Source organism: Lepisosteus platostomus, chromosome 6 (assembly GCF_059453375.1).
Source record: "Lepisosteus platostomus isolate fLepPlt1 chromosome 6, fLepPlt1.hap1, whole genome shotgun sequence".
NCBI lineage: Eukaryota > Metazoa > Chordata > Actinopteri > Semionotiformes > Lepisosteidae > Lepisosteus > Lepisosteus platostomus.
In genome coordinates this window covers 56,947,983-56,965,695 of record NC_142616.1, presented here as the reverse complement: position 1 = coordinate 56,965,695, position 17,713 = coordinate 56,947,983, and the positions used below count along the sequence as shown (strand labels likewise).

General features: G+C 37.3%; 1 protein-coding gene across 10 annotated transcripts in view; it reads right to left on the bottom strand.

Moving 5' to 3' along the window:
- tmcc1a (transmembrane and coiled-coil domain family 1a) overlaps positions 1 to 10,993 on the bottom strand; it is a 109,581-nt gene extending 98,588 nt beyond the window's left edge. For 2 of the 10 annotated variants that reach the window (XM_088636503.1, XM_088636510.1), the window contains exons 1-2: positions 6,470 to 10,895; positions 2,478 to 2,596 (exon numbers count right to left, since the gene is read on the bottom strand). The gene's annotated coding sequence lies outside the window, so the exon portion shown is untranslated. The other 8 variants (XM_088636502.1, XM_088636509.1, XM_088636506.1 and 5 more) reach the window with 6 other exon arrangements.
- Positions 10,994 to 17,713: the final 6,720 nt, after the last annotated feature.

The following is a 17,713-nucleotide window of genomic DNA, read 5'->3' as shown; positions in this document are numbered from 1 at the left end:
CCATTTTTTATCAAGAAGGGATTGGGTTTAAGGGGGAAGAATATTTTAACAGTAGGTAACGACTATCAACTCTCTTCACATCAAGGATTGCATAGTCGTGGAACTCATTTATGTAAAAATTAACACTGGCCTCACATCTCTGGAGATGGTTTCTGCTTCCATAAATCTGACTTTCAACTATACACAATGAATGGTTGGGTTATGAACTCCAGAGCCTTCCATCTTCTTTGAGGATGAGATAAAGTGAGCAGCCCACCCAATTTATTCTACACAGGAGTGATAATGCCTTCTCTTGAGAAAGCCCACAGGGCTATTATAAGCACTTTGGTCTAAGGCTGATTACTGGTGCAGGAGACCTCGGTAACTTGAGAGCCATTACACTGTTCACCGGTCTGTTACTTTCAGCACTCTCATGCTAATGAGACAACATTTATTTTCTTGTCCTTTCTGTTGCTTTTAGCTCCCAGACAGTTTCTTAGGTATGTCTTCTCTGGACAACACGGTCAGGGGTTCAAATCTCAAGTGGGAAGCTGCTGATGTACCCTGGAACTAGATACTTCACTCAAAGAGCTCCAGTAAATGCCCAGTTGTATAACTATACTCTCCAGGCTGTCACTGTACATCTGGTTAAAGAAAGGAGTCAGTTTGTAGAAAAGCATAGTTCTTTTTTGTGCTTATTTTTATGTAGTGTATTAGTACAGAAAAAAGACTGAGGCTTCAGGGCTCTGTTTAGGTTTTATTTTGTAGTAATTTTATAACAAACCAATGCACAGGAGGAACATACAAAGTATTTTTGAGATATTTTACCATTTACTTACAACTGCTGCTTGTGGACTGAATATAAAGTCACAATAAAAAATACTTGGAATAGCAGGCAATGCCAAAGTATATTAATAACGCCCATTGTAAAGATAATAAAGGATATGTCCCATAATGTTAATATGTTGACTAGATAGATCTGTAATTACAAAGGCGGTTTTAGATGGGGCAGGATTTTAAAACTACCCTTAGCTACAAAGACGTAATTGTGGTTTAATACTTGCATGGCGTAAACATGTAACACTGTTCATTGTAAGACCTAATCTTAAAAGGACTATTTCTAACTAATCAGCAACACTGTTAAGCTGCTCATAGTCTTATTATTCCCAGAAATGGTGAACAGCTGATCAGTATTGCACAGTGACTATGCACTATGCAAAATATTCATTTTCAAGGCATAATGCTGAATTGGCAAACTACCATTTTTTAGGAGCAGTTTTCAATTTTTGTCAAGTTTCAAAGGGTCCCAGTGAACATGGAGTCATATTATCAACTGACCTAAGACCTAGTTATATAAGGTAAAGGCAGAAGTTTCCCACAAATGCGGAAAACATCATGGGAAACCTAACTGCACTATTTTGCTGATATGGTACATATACGTCTATCCTTTCCTTTTCAATACCTTACTACAGAGCCTTATGTTTATGGGCCTTAAGAAAATGGCTTTTATATGACTCAGTGCTCTGAAGACCAATGTAGAAAAACAATGTAGAAGACCAATGTAGAAGAATGTTTAAAAATAACGATGAAGGTTGAGCCTCTAAACAAGTGTTCATTATATGCCTTCATTCATTATCCCATCTCTACTTTCTAGCTGTCTTACTGATTCCTTCCTGCATCGATCTGATATTTTTGAAGGTTGTACAAGAAGGCAAAATGCTTTGTCTCAGAAAGGCAGTTTCTCACCCTTACCCTGCAAAATATATTTTTTGTTCAGCTGTGCTAGTTCAGACTGACCTTGGCTCCACGCATCGCCGGTCTCTGCTTTCTTCGTGGCTCAGTTCCATTTTCACATATTCCATTGCAAAGAGACTTTTGAATTTAATTTTCAGTGCTTTTATTCATAGTTTAATTCTGTAATTTACTTTAAACAGAAATAACTGTTGTTTCCTCACCCAAATAATTTATTCGGCTGACTGAGTAACGCTAGAAGTACAATATTTTCTTTCTCACAGTTGGGTTACTATATCAGTACTCAGTACTATATTAAATTACTCGAAGGGCCTACTGGAATACATTCAAGTAGGGAACTGCGTCAGCATGTGTAGGTTGCAAAGGAACAAGTAAAGATTAATTCCATGCTGAAAAGAGAAGAAAGGAAACAACGTTTTGGCTTTGGAGCCTTCTGTTTCCTTTCTTCTCTTTTCAGCATGGAATAAATCTTTACTTGATCCTACCGGAATACATGTCGGACCAATCAAAACTAATACAGGCATTTTGCAAGGATACAAGGAGCTTTTAAAACAACACATGATGCCATGTGGGCAAACATGCCAAAGCAGTGAAAGAAATCACTACTATTTATATATATATGGATGTCCAATGTACAGTATACATTTACCTATTCCAAAACTTGTACATGACCAAGAATAACCTTGAGAACCTTCATAATCTTATCTGCTGCATGAACCTTGGGACATTCACATTTGACTACTGACCTTGCATGCGGTGCTCAAAGATTACAATGTCTTTGGTTAATTCACTGGCCTCCCACTTCGGCAGGCTTTATCATCAAATCCCACTGAGATCACAAGGCAAAGCTCAAAATCTCCATGACCTCCAGGATCAGACAACGTCAGACAATGTGAGGAAACAAAAGGAGGAAGAGTTATAAAAGCAGACAATACTTAAAACACACTTGTCACCTTTGCTGGTTATCCTTCTATAGGAGGGAGGGTTGAAGAAAATGAAGACAGGCAGTGGGGATTAACATTGCACTGTAGGTTCTGTCCACTTCACCAGCTCTATGGGAATGTGAACAACTTCAAGGCCATTCAAAATGCAAGAAAATAGTAAACTGGAGGTTCACCTGATACAAACCACAGGTGTTAATACACACAGGATATGGCTCATCTCAGTCCTGCAAATTGTCTTCATGCACCATTAGAAAAACAGCAAACAAGTATGACTGTTCAGTGAGTTCACAATCATGGCAAGTAACCACTGCACTCCTGATGAGTCTGGCAATATTTTGCATTTGTAAAAAAAAAATAATCAGTTTTCCATACTTTCAAATCATTTTAAAATTTAGCTTCTGCTATCACTTCATTGAAATTGTACCAGTTACATTTTAATAGCTCATTAAAGCACAGAGTTAAGTGGCAATTTGAAACAAATGCCTATGTTAAGCAGGTTGCAGTTGGTGGATTTCTACAGTGCAATTAAGTAAGGAGCTCACCCACAACTGTGCTACATGCCAAGCCACCGAGGCACTTACTGTATTGTGAAAAACTGCTAACCACAGGATCTCCCACATTAAATACACTAACATCATTCAATTCAACCATTTCTAAACTTCGCTCTGACTGTGTGCTTTGGGCTTATTTGATTATCATGGGCAGGCTATATACTGTAGTTCAATTCTCCACATTAACTTGAAGAAACAAATTTTGGTCTGAAAAAATATTTGAAGTAAAATGTGCAGACTTCATTCAAAAATTAGAGATGAGATACATTCTGCTGGAATAGCAAGTTAAAGTCTTTATATCAGAAGGATCTTGCTGCTCTTAACAAAAACTGCTGGATAAGCCTTTTTTCACCCTCACCTGTTTCAGACCAGGCAAAGAAAGGTTAGATTGGAAGTAAACAATTAATTCAGTGATACAATTCTGAGATAACATGAGAAACAAAAACTCACTGGCTATTGAGAACTGAATCCTGCATGTGCACTAGAAAACTAGTTTTTGTCATCAAATCCACAACTGACTCATCTAGTCCATCACCTTTGTGAACCAACTAATCCAAAACTCAGATACAGGCCAGGGAGGGTGTGATGTGGCAGAGAGCTCTCTTCTAATGCAGTCCAATCAAGTCAGTAATAAACACACATAAATAGGAATGGCAAAGCATCAGCTCAAAAATCAATTAAATACAAGTGTTTAATGTAAGAGACGTATTAAAATACAGAACGTACACCAGAGTGCAGTATGCTCTGCCTTTAACACTCATACAGACCTCTATGATAGTGCAATTTGTCAAACTCATATTTGCAATTGAATGCTTCCAGTTCTGTATGTGATAAATCACCACTTTTGTACAGGGCAATCCATAGCCCAGCACCTCTGTCATAGGCTCTCAAAGTTCTTCTACTTTACACAAATCAGTTTTTCCTAACTTTGTGCACTAAATAGGAGTAAAAATGAGGTAAGGAATAGTGATGCTGGTCTTAGTGACTCAAATATACATAGACGTTGTAGAGGTTAATTTAATAAATATTACACTTAATTGCCTACCAGTTCAAAACTGGTAGTTAAACTAGCACACAGTGCACATTTATGTGCCACCTGTTTCAACCTGTATTATTGTGGTAAAATTACATCCTCCAAAAAGCATCTTAAAGAAAGCATTAATAATTCTCTTTAATTATATTCACATACCAATTAAGTTACCGCTAATTTATTCATATGCAAAATAAGACTTTTTCTTGAAGATTGTATTAACCTGAACTCATTCTAGAATTTGTTCACGAGGTGTCATTTACTTTATAAGTAAATCTCTGACAAATTGACAAATGGGCAATGAAGACAAGAATCCATACTGAGCCGATCCATATACAAAATATATTCCTTATGTTTTCAAGTCTGAAAAAATTAAATATGTTGTATATTTGTCTCTCCGTCAATGTAACGTCACATAACTAGCACGAAGACCTACAGATAGATGAAAGCAAATTCCTGGGGTGCTGAATCGCACAATGCTTGCTTCACAAACACTTCCTCTCCGACCATAGAAAGGCAACTATTTTTTATCACTGTGTAACAAAAAAGACATCCATCTCTCTCTGATGACTGTTTCTTTTGAAGGAATTCATATTTCGCGATGAAAGACACTAAAGCTTTTACACACAAGAAAAGCTGTCAAGTCATCTGAATACTGTCTTGACAGGAAGCTACCACAACCACGACACTCTCCTAGCCTTGATATGTCAGCCAGCTGGAATACAGAAAAGGCCCAATATATCTTCTATGTGACAGACATATTTGATCAGCATTAGTTTAAAGGTGGTTACTTTAACTGTAAAATTGAATGTACATAAAATTCCACACAGAGGTTTCTTTGCAGTATCAGGACTATGAGGTATGGGATTTATGATACCTGCGTGTTAACATTTAATACTACTTCATAAATATTTGTGCACTCCACTTGCTTGGTAACTATATTAGGGCAGGTATACACAGGGCAGGCTTAAATATACGGTACACGTACAAGTCATTCAGAATTCCATTTTGCAATCCTGTTGGAAATTTACACAGCGTTTTCGGCTTACAATTAAGCAATTAGAAATACATGAAAACATTCCTTTTCGGTATTCAAATGGGAACTTATTGTAAAAAGCCACATCCTGCCTCAACTAAGAAAGTAGACTGATCTACCAGTAACTACATAGTTGTGTTAAAGGTGTGCTGCTTAATTAAAAGAGGCAGTGAATTTGAACCCATTATAAACATTAATCCCTGGCATAGAAACATACTGTAGAGAAAGGCATTTCAGAACAGAAGTACTTGCTCTCACTCACTTGTTACTGTTGCTCATTTCTCACTGATTCAACTGCTACTTTAAACTCACAGGCTGAAAAACGTGTGATGGATTAAAGCAACAGTAATAATATACAGTATAAGAATTGTTGGGTTTAGTAATGGATATTAAGTTTACATATACATTATTAAAGAATGAATCCTTCATTACATTTGTAATATGGGAATCTCCTATCCTGTAATACAGTTATTCAATTCTGCATCAGATGCAGGCTAAGTTTCTGACAGGGACAGGTAAAGGTTTATTCCAGGCTGAAAAGAGAGACATTTACAGCTGTGAAGCCTTCTCCAGGTGTCACATAGCTACTGTACCTACTTAAGTTTCTGATAGCAAAGTGGCAGAATTACAAATCTGTAAAAGTAAGAACACAGTCCCTTTCCAACATCAGGATCCTCAATAATTCAGAATCACTTTCACAGAATGGAAAAAGTCATGTGCATGTTACTTACAAAGATACTGTACTCAAGTCCAAATCTGCTTTGAGGACACACCACAACATGTAAATATATCCTCTGTGCAAAATCCCTAAGGGTAATTTATTTTTGATATTGTAGCTCTAAGGCTTGATCTTTAACAGAATTGTAATTTATCATTTACTATGCGTGTCTGCAAAGTAAATCCACTAGAGCTGTAGAGTAAATACTCCACAGAGCTGAATGATCTTGCTACCTTCACAAACCAATTTAAACTTGTATACACCAGCATGTAACATCCCTGAAAAATTGCACTACCACAGTGACTGGGTTTCAAAGGAAATATACTACCAAATCATCAAATGGCAATTTGAAAAGAGACAAAATGCTGTGCTAACACAATACAGTATTAAGACGTCCCACACCAACACCTTCTTAACAAACACTTAACTGAAATTATACTTATCGGATATGATTCTTACCTTGTAGTTTCTGGTCACTGTCATTTCGGGAACAGAGCCTGACAGGGCCTCCTGCGTATTTACAGTTTGAGTCAAGCCATGTTTTAATAAGGAGAGTGTCTGCAATCAGTTATGCTTTGGAGAGATCACATAGAGTCCAAGATGTCTTAATGTGCACTTAAAGTCTTTTTGTGAAGGAGTTAATGGGTCTTCAAAATTCAATGAGGCTTGAACAAGTCCAATAAGACAAAAACCTCTGGGAATCTAGTTCAAATCAGTTTATAAAATATATTAATAAACAGCAGTAGGAATTATGATTCTGGGTTATTTCTGCATTTTTCAAGCGTAAAGATCAATAATTCAGGCAGCGCACTTGTAAAATAGTAATGTAAGCAACAATCTGTCATTCAGACAGCAGATGAAACACAGCATATGTAGATGCAAAGCTCGTTTTTCAAACTAACTCCTTGTCCATTCACAAGCAATTCACAAAATCAATCACTTCTCATATGACTGGAATATTCCTGATCATGAGTGAGTTACAGATTATACATTGATTACTGATATGTCATCACTAGTTAAGAGTTTGGCCTCTGAAAAAAAAAACTGAAAGGACCCAAAGGAATGGTTTAATCTTCACACAGGTTGTGACAAACATTTGACTTGTGCTGAAGATGTTAGGTTAATGAGGAGAAGATGTGCAAGAGGTACAGTAGGTTTAATTAAGTTGAAGTATCAAGTTCAAAATCATTCTGGCTCAAAGCAGTGACCGGTGTTTATTTGATAGTCTGTCAGAATACACTTTCCTACAGAAGATTTTTTTTTTGTATAAACGAGATAGTACTGCGTTTAAATGAGAAAATTATTATTGTGTTTAAATGCAATCGTTAATTTGTGAACAATATAACCTACTATATTAATATCTTGTTAAGAGTAGATTTACACCTTCACTGCCGAAAACGTTGTGTTTTCATTCTTCTTTTTTTCAGCATGGAATAAACCTATTACTTGCTCCATTGTAGCCTACGCATGCTGACACAGCTACCCACCTGATTTATACCTATTGTTGGCTAACTGTTACTGTTATGTAATGCAAGATATTAATATAATAGCAACAGTTTTCGCAAATAAGTTATTGCGTTTAAATGCAATACTATCTTGTATAAACGCAAAAAATGTTTTTTTCTCCGTGGGGCTAATGAACTTCCGTACTTTCCTTGCAACTGCAGCTCTAGCGCTCCTGAACAGCTTCATGTCTTATCAGAAGCACAGCTAGACAAGAGCAATACTGTTCTACGTCATTGTGTTGCTTAAGATTCAACCAGTAGCAAACAAAAAGATTCAAGAAAAAGCATTCTTGAGTATGACAGAGTGAACAAACCTAATTGCTCACAAAACTACAACATTACACAATCAGAGTTTAATATACGGGGCCTTGCATCCAGTCTTTGAAATGCCCCCGTACTCAGTAGAAGTTTAGGGACAAACATTATGTAGGGCATTAGTTTATTTTTGGAATTCCCCAAAGTTCAAGGTTACCAACAGTAAAAGGTCTCCTAACCATCAGTTCTTTTCTATAAGGTATCATCCTGAGATGAATGTTAAAGCGATCATATAAAGATCATTCTGAGATGGACAAAATTATCACAAACCTGCTACAGAAAATTCAAGATTCCGCATGTCAATATGATAAACCTGAGGTGTAGTGATGGGAGCCAGATGTCTTATAATCTGAGTCTACGAGGGGGGGGGGGGGCAACTTTAAAAATAGACTTTCTCATTAACCCACTAGGCCATTTCAAAGTGACCTAGTGCCGGTCATATTAACTGGGTTAGCATGTCCTCTGTGATTAACACTATTTCACCGGTGTGAAGGGATAAATCAAAAAGATGGCATAATTCACAACCAGTAAAGCAGTTTCACAGACATTCCCCTCCCCCTAGCCATGTAATAAAAGGCTTCTTAGCAGAGTGTTAATCCAGACATCAGAAATGGGATCCCTGTCTAACAATGAACGCTGTTAATACTACACCCTCCTGCAAGCGAAACATTATAATTAGGTAAAGACAAACCTTCATGCCCCTAGGCTCTCTAGTAATCAACCCTGGAGGCTTGCAGGTGAGCAGTAAATAAAGACGACGAGTCAGCCATTAGCATCAGTAAAGGCGGACAGGAGTTGTACTCTGGTACTGAACCATGCAGGCATGTCCCAGACCAGATTAAACCATGTGGCAGCCTCCCAACGTCTATAAAACCCCTACTGGCGTGCTGTCCTTAGCTTCTTTCACATTGCCTCTCCTAAAGGAGGTGGAAAATGCCAAACAAGAGGATCCAAAATAACACTGCGAATGCAGACTCAAGCAATCCAAGTTTTCACAGCCTGTTTGAAAGACCTTGAGACATTTCTACCTCCATCTGACCTCTCTGGACTGAACCTGTTTTTATTTTTGCTGTTTGCTGGCAGGTGGGAAGGAGTGATCATGAAAAAGAGCAAATAAAGCAAAACAAAAACAACCCACTACAGGTGGTGGAGGTCTTGCAGAACAAAAAGAAATGGTGAAGTATTCTGGTTACAGCTAATGCACTGCAAATTAGGCATTATATCTATGCTGTACTTCACAGTTCAACAAGTTACTGCACTGAACTCAAAAAGTCACACTGTACTGCAAAGTATTGTGCAAAAATAATTACTAGGAACATTAGGTAGTGTAAGAACAAATAGTTATGAGCAATGCTTGGGCAGTACTAAAACTACAGAAAAGGACTACTCAATCCAGTAGACACTGGATTAAAATAAGGTCCTCTTTTAGCCTGCATAGTTTATAGCTCAAAAATGTAGAAGCAGAAACAAGAAATTCAATTTCTTACTCATCACTGGCAATCGTAGTAAGGCTCTTCACAAACGTGTTACAGTAATACCTGGACCCTCTGCTCCTACAATAGCCTTACTACCCTCAAGCCAGAAGCTTTTACACTGTTTAAGAGCAACTTGGAAAGATTTAAAACCAGAATAGATATTCAATCAAGAAAATGCTAAGAGACAGCAAATGAATAGTCGTCTTACAACACATACCTTCAGTCTCAACCAATAGCGAAGACGTCTTCGTAGAGAAGGAAATACATGTACATTTAATCCGAATGATTCTCCAGCGCCTTCCTTAATTAAATATACACATATTCTGTACAGTGTAGGCTATAATCAGATGTGTATATTCCTTGGGAGTACCACGGTAAAAGGGATCAATTTTCTGAGTAAGTTTGTCCCAACACTTCATCGGTTTGCAGAATATTATTATTTCTCCACACCGAGAGGAAGAGAAAAAAAATGCTTCAATCCAAAACCACGACCATCACTGCTGAAATCCGCAAAAGGATGAAATTCTGAACGAAGAAGAGTCTTGTCGATGGATAAAAATACCGAGACTTAGAACACTCTCTCGCATCGCCAAAGTCCGGCAAAAAATAAGTGAAGCACTTATCCTCCAGAGGAAAACGTGACATACAAAAAGCAAGAAACTATTTTAAGGTGAATGAAATTTTGCAACAGTTAATATCCGATACGTGCACACCTCCTCATACTTGATAACTGTATCACCACATCACAGTACGAGGCAACACCTCTCCCGAAAATTAGATGAGATTAGTTTAAATTCTTTCAAAAATACATATGGCGCTGATAAATATAAACCCCAGTTTCTTCTTTCCTCGTAATACTCTGTTCTTAAAGTTACATGAAAAAGTGAAAACATGAGTTTTTTTTTTACTGCGGCTGTACATATACTTGTACAAATATTAATTAAAAAAGAACAAGGGGTGCTTACACTTTAAGCAAAACAAAGTTAAACAAAATGTTTCAACATAAATAAACTTTGTGCGTTATCGCATCAAATCAAAACATATTTAACCGTCAATAAAGTCACAGGAGGCTGCGCTGTTCTTTCTCCACGTAATTAACAGATAAATAGCGCAGCCAATTAGCGCTCGCCCGATCGTTAAATATAAAAAGCTCCATGAACCCATTTATTTCTGTAATAGGTCTTATTTTTTCATTACATGAAAAGGACAGAGACATAATCACTCAGGCAAGGGGCAGCTGTTTCGAGACCGATCCGCTGCGGGGACGGCGGACAATAATTAATAAGGCCAGAACCGATGCATTATTCTAAAAAAACAAGTTACAAAGACGACAACATCATTTAAGCGTTTGGTCCTGAGTCACATCTATTAATTGAAGCTGACACAGGTTGACTATCCCCCCCAAGTCCCGCTTTGCCTGTGTGTTGCCTAGGTGTTATTTTATTAAGGTCGGACTAAGTACATGGTTATAGACAGCACCACCAACCCCCCCGCTCCCGTGCATACCAGACATCTTGAAGCCACTGATCCCAACCGTGCATTTCTAATTTGGCTCGTCAATGAAAACAGGTACGGTAATTTGAAATTGACACTTACAGGAGCGTTGAGCGGATTGTACTGGTGATGGCTCATTCCTCCCGATGGAGCACTCCCACGATGACGTCAGGAAGTGCGTTTCCACGTCGGACGTGGTGGAGCGAGGGGAGGGGTCAGCCGTGTAGTGTGATGTGTCGCACTGACTTCAGTCCGACAGTGGCTGAAGCAGCCGAGCGCTAGGTTTGAGTGGCGCGCTGGTATTCCACGCAAGTTTCCACTCACTACCATTATACAGCTCTAGAAGAGGTTCTTAAAACTTTGTGGTAGGAGGTGCCCTCTTCACAAAGAAGTTCTCAATAAGGACCCCGCTTTAAAGGTCAAAATACGATTTATAATTACTGTTATGCAAGAATAAAATTAAATTATTAATTAATTAAATCACCAGTTTTTGGTTCTGAACCCTTGCTATATCTCTGTCAAGTATACAGTACCATCACGTTGTGCTACAGACGAGATCCACAGCCACAAACAGAACGTGACTGTTGTCTTTTACTCTCTGATCTATGCAGTTTTACTCGTTTTTGCATTATGTCATTCACCAGCGTTATGTTAAACGAAAGCAATATTATGTTAAACACAGTAAACCTGTCAAGTTGTTTTCAAAATATGCCTGCTGACCTGTTGTTTATGTTTTAAACAACAAAATGAAAGTTTGTATCGTTTACATTTCCTCGTCTGGCAGGCCCTCCGTTGTGAGTAGCATTTAATTGTTTTGAAATGTACATCTGTATAAAAAAAATGGGGGTTTTTACACATTGTTATTTTACAGATTTTCCATAAGAATATTTTATCTAAATAAAAAAAAGTTTCCTTTGTGTAATTACAATTGCAGTTTTGTGTTTTATGTTTGGAGTAGAAATTAAAAGCAACCACAGATATCAAATGAAAATCCTGAAACACTGACTATTATTGGTCTTTTATTTCACAAGAAAATACTATCTTTGGAGCTCAGTGCCATTATTCACATAAAAAGATGCATGAAGGGAGAGTGCTTTTGGATGTCAGACAATCAGAACTGGTTAGACCTGTGCTGATTCAACATAATTAAATGGTGGCCACAACCACAAAATAATTATGCCTTGTGTTTCCTAAAGCAACTCAAGTTATGGCAATAATTCTGAAGAGCAATAGCAAGAGTAGTCTTAAATAGAGGTACTAAATTCCGCTCTGTGTCACAATAAAACAATGTAATTTATTAAATGTTATTGAATCAGTCAATAACCTTGTGTAGAATAATGAGGTAATTAACACTGAGATATTGTTCATATCCATTTCGTAGTCCTTAACAAACCTCATAATTCTGCCTTTAAAAGATTATGGACATTTAGGTGATCTGCCAGTAGTTTTGAAATGTTAATTAGCAATATGTTTGTGAAACTATATAGGCCATGCGCACAATATAATATAACAGATCCCTTTATTATTATTCAATGACACATTGAATTGCTGCCTCACAGTGCTGGGGCCTTTGGCTTAATTCCTAGGGGTGCTATCTGCATGGAGTGTGTATGCTCTGTATTTGCATGGGTTTCCTCTTATGGTCCAAACACATACAGGTAGCTTAATTGGCTTCTGAGAAAATTTGCCCTTGTGTGAGCGTGTTTGTGTCTGTTCTCTACAATGGAATGGTGCGCCATCCAGGATGTATCCTGCTTTGCACTTGTTCCTTGTTGAGATATGCTTTTACTTCCCAGTGACCCTGTATGGGATGAAGCAGTTAGAAAATGGATGGATAACTCGCAGTTCACTTCACATATGTTATCTATATGATAAAATACCTGCATGGCTTAGAGTGTGCTGGTAAAACACAATGTTTTTAACACTTGATTGGCAAACATCATAGTGGTATTCAGACTGTGGATATGAAAAATCCTGTGACTGGTCTTTTTATGGAAGTCACACATAATATCCGTCATTACAATATGTAGGTATTTTGAACATACAGTACAGATTCCTAGGAAGGACTGAGGTGTTCTTGATTACTTTGTTACTCAGGAGAGAGACGTCTGGGCTCAGTGTTTACAATTCTATCTGTTGCACATCACCAAAGAGGTCTTAATGAAGACTTTGATATTAATGCCTTTCTGCATCCTGAGATTGTTGTGCTTATATTTACTGTATATATTTTCATATGGTGGTTCTTGGATCTTCTATATGACTTGAAAATAATGTTAAACACTTTCACACTGTTCTGACAAGTATATATTTGTTATGTATCCAATGATGTTTCAATTTTAATATTTATACAATTAAGTGGTAATTACACACACATTTTGTTTAACATTTTTGTTGAAGAAAATGTGTATATCATATTTTTACGTGGCAGTCTGACTTTGTAATCAGCTCTTAACGAACTGATGTGTCCTTAACATTTGTAACATTCGATTTATATCCCACTAAGATTGATTATGTCTGGTTTATCCAACACTCACGTATTAATATTTTATTGATTTATCCACCAGTTATTTTAAAAAGCTCAAATACAAAAGTCATTTTCATTCTTTGTCTGTATCCTAGGGAGGATCTTCAGGCATTTGACACATTACAACTTTGCTTGTGTGATATGCCAATATTTGTTGAAAGAAATGGAGCATTAAAAAAGTGTGGGTATTTTTCTTCTCCTTCAGTAATACTAAAAGCCATAAATCAGTATAAAAATTGACACTAACTAGCTGACTCCAGGGTAATGATTGTTCAACAAGAACAAGAGAATGAAAAGCAAACAAGGATGAGATACACTTACAAATACATAGGTTTTTCACACTGTGATGAATCAAGGTCCAGCAAAGTTGCTCATATCTAAAAAAAGTAAATGAATCAAAACTGTAACCTGACATGCTCTGGACTTCCCAGGTGTACCTTTTAACAGTGTCACACACATGTTAAATAACATTTAATTTACCATCTGCTCAAAGAGTTCTCAAGATCTAAAAGTCAAAACTCCCTTTCATGACTTAGCAAACCTTCAGTATAGGATAGACCAGGTACATTTCATTACAATGGAAGTGACTGTTCTGCAGTTCACCATTTATATCAAAGGCAAAGCATGGTATGTGTCCTTACTGTACATGTGGTACTCGGCATTTCTCCCAAGTATCCTCAATCACCCCAGAGGCGAATACTGCTGTGAACTTAAATATGATGTGGACTGACCCGTTAAATTAAAATTCTTCAGAATAACCAGAAATGCTTGTGTCTTGGTTATTGCCATCTGCATGGCCTAAAACACAGAGCATGACAACTTCATAAGATTCTGCATGATACAATAATAGAAAACCCTAGGTGCTACTGGGATATACTGAAAAACGAATTTTATGTATTTTTAAAACAATTTTATTTTTCTGGTTGTCCTGGTTCTACAACTTTTCTCATGATTTATTGCTGATGCTTCTGCTTAGATCTTGAACAAAATGTATTAACGACTTGTTGAAATCACCAAATTATTTTGCTTTTACAATCCCGCCCCAATTTTAAAGATGACTATAATCCTCACACCAGAGGCAAGAACCAGACACCCTGTTCATAAAAACATTGTGTGTCAGAGCTTGTTGCCATTTTGCACACTGAGTTCTATAGCTTGTGCAGAAGAGTTTATTCCAGTTACTTCTTTTCAATGTCCCAGACGGGACATTTGCTTCACAGGCAGGTACAGGACACAATACATAATATATTGAACATGAATCCATTAAGTAATAAGAGACATACATGTATGATGAGACGGAAAAAAAAACTATAAATAAGAGTAAACTTGGTTCTGTTGCATTTGAATCTAAGCAGTCTAAATCTATACCCAGATGGAAGGAGCTCAAATTCACTGTGCAAGGTGTAGCCATGACAGTCAGTGATTATACGGGCCTTCTGCCCTATTTATTTGACATTGATGTTTGAAAGCTGTTGCTGTTGTGCACAAATAATTTTGCTGGCTACCTTCACAATCCTGCTCACTTTGTTTTTATTCTGTGTATTAAGGTAACCAAACCTGGCTACTGCAGTGAATGTCAGGACAGATTCAATGAAATTTCAGTAGAAATACTGTAAGTTCCTGTTGTAGTACACAGAGTTAAAAGAACAGAGTTTTCTTAGGAAGAACAATCTCTGTCAGCTCGTCTTACATATGGCATTGGTGTTTTCCTTGAAGTTTAGTCTGTAATCACAATAGTGCCAAGATATTTGTAAATCCGGACGATTTCAATTTCTTGCTCCACAGTGACTGTTGGTTTTGCAGCTGGTAGTTGTTGTCTATAACCAATGATTATGTCTTTGGTTTTTGACACATTCAGTTGAAGGAAGGCATTGTTACAACATTCAACAAAATAATCCACTACAGGCTCATTCAAACCAAGACCAAATGTGAGCCCAACAAGACTGGTCTGTTGGGTTCATCTGGGCTCAAAACAAGTGCCTTTATTGGTTGAACTACTGTGATGCCACTTAAGAATATTTTCCAAAGGCTGTAAAGTTTTTGATGGATCAGATGGCTGGGAAGGCAGAGAGAAAAGAATGAGGAGAGTACCGTAAAACAAAAGAGAAGGATTGTAAAATGAAATTACAAGAAAATGTAGATTATTAACGCTGATTTTGGAAGTTCTAGTATGTTGGACTGTACCATTCTAGAAGGCTGTTACACTCGCTGGGAGAGCATTGTGTTTTTAATAACTTTAAGAACTTCTGAAAGATTGATCTTTGAATTGGACTCTACATTTTTTCAGAAATGCAGGAGATGCAGTGTGGAGAATGAAACACAGTACCTTTATTCTTTCCCATGAGCTCTATGTCAGATGATAAGCAGGCTTGATAGGGAGGTTTCTCTGGTTTAGCTTAGGGTTGGTAAAAGCAAATTTATAAAACAACTTAGCCAGAACCAGAAGCAGACTCTGAAAAAACAACCATAGACGTTTAACTCATGGATTCTGGGAACAGTTTCTTGTCTCTTTTATAAATTAGTCACCCTCATTAATATGCATACACATTGAATCAGTCAAAAGATGAATTAATCAATGTAATATTACCATTAAATCAGATGCAGATTTATGTCTGTGTGAAATGTCACCTCAAAGACCTTCATAACTGTTTATTCTGAAGCAGGAACCCACTTGCTTGGTAACCATAGTAACTAAAGATTGGTCTTTAGTTATAACTCCTCTGATACTATTTAAACATCTTAGTTTATGATTGATCTGATTTTCATAATAATTTGTTAAGGCTCAGCATCAATGTTTCTGTGTCCTTTTATAAAAAAATATACATTTGAATAAGTGAAGAAAGAAAACATGTTTCGGCTGTGGAGCCTTCTTCAGGTGTGAAGGTATGCAGCTTACTGTACAGTACATAGGGCACCCATTATAACACCTGAAGAAGGCTCCACGGCCGAAACGTGTTTTCTTTCTTCTTTTTTCAGCATGGAATAAACCTATTACTTGTTCCTTTGCAGCCTACGCATGCTAATGCAGCTACAGTACCCACCTGAGCCTATATTGAAATATATAGTTTTCATGGTTTTTAGAAATCTTTCCTTACCAGACAGTGCCAATGCAGCAGACTTTGTAGGTCTCATTAAATCAGCAATTATTAAAAGCTTTGGAAATTTTTCATTTTGATCATGTAAGCAGGTGAATTGTTAAATTAAATAATTTAGTAATCATCTGGAGACTAAAATCTAAATACTCTTCAGTCCTTAAAGACCAGAGGTCTCTTAATTAAAAAGACTGCGAGCTTAATTCAACAAAGGTTTATTGGGCTCCCTTATTTAAGAAACAGGTAACCTACTGTATAAACTCTCTAGGACCAGGGTTGAAGACACCTATTCTACATATAGTGTTAATAATGGTTTTATTAATGATTCCCAACAATACATAATATAAAGAAACATTTTTTTTTATAATTACACTAATTATAACAATATAAAATGACACCAATATTGTAATGCAATGACGAGAGCCAAGTGAAGTCATTACTTTTCAGAAGAATGATCTTTTTTAACATGGTGTGGATTGACATTGGCTAGTTTTGCTATCTGTGTGAACTTAGGTGCGAAAAACGATGCCCCCTTTTTTGCGGCAGTGAAAGCTGTATTTTCTTCATGTTAGATGGCAGACATTATGTCATTATGCCGTGTGTAAACCTGTAGACGTGCTCAGCTGTTAGGGAAAGGAAAAACCTGAATTAAAAACTTCTGTTGGTTCAACCTCTAAGCATCTAAAACAATGTAAACACACTTTGTCAGTGGCATGGAAAAGAAAAAGTGAAACAGGAAGCAGGGCAACATAAGCTGCATTTAATGTCTGTAGTTCCTTGTTGGGTTACCTGAATTTCCCAGACTGACATATGACATATGACAGTACTTTATGCTCCAGTCGATCAGGTAGAGAAGTGAACTTACCTCACCGATTCAATTAAGGGGCAAATTTAGGGATGTGGGGGGAATGGTGGCGCAGTGGTAAGCATTGCTGGGGCCCTGGGTTTCCTCCTTGGAGTGTATGTGTCTGTCTGCCCTGAGACAGACTGGCATCCCATGCCCTACCTTGCACCCGTTCCTTTTGGGAAAGGCTCCAGCTTCCCCCGTGATCCTGAATCAGAAGAAATGGTTAGAAAATGGAGAGACGGATTTCAGGATGTAAAACAAAGAAAACCTGAAGTGGAATTTAGCCAGGACACCAGTGTTAACACCCACACTCTTATAGATAGCATCATGAGAATGTGGGAGTGACCACAAGTAGTTTAATACCTTGGTTTTAACTCATATGACACATAAATGTCTCATTCAAAGGAAGGTCCATCCTACAATATAGTGTACTTGTTCAGGGGAAGTAAGA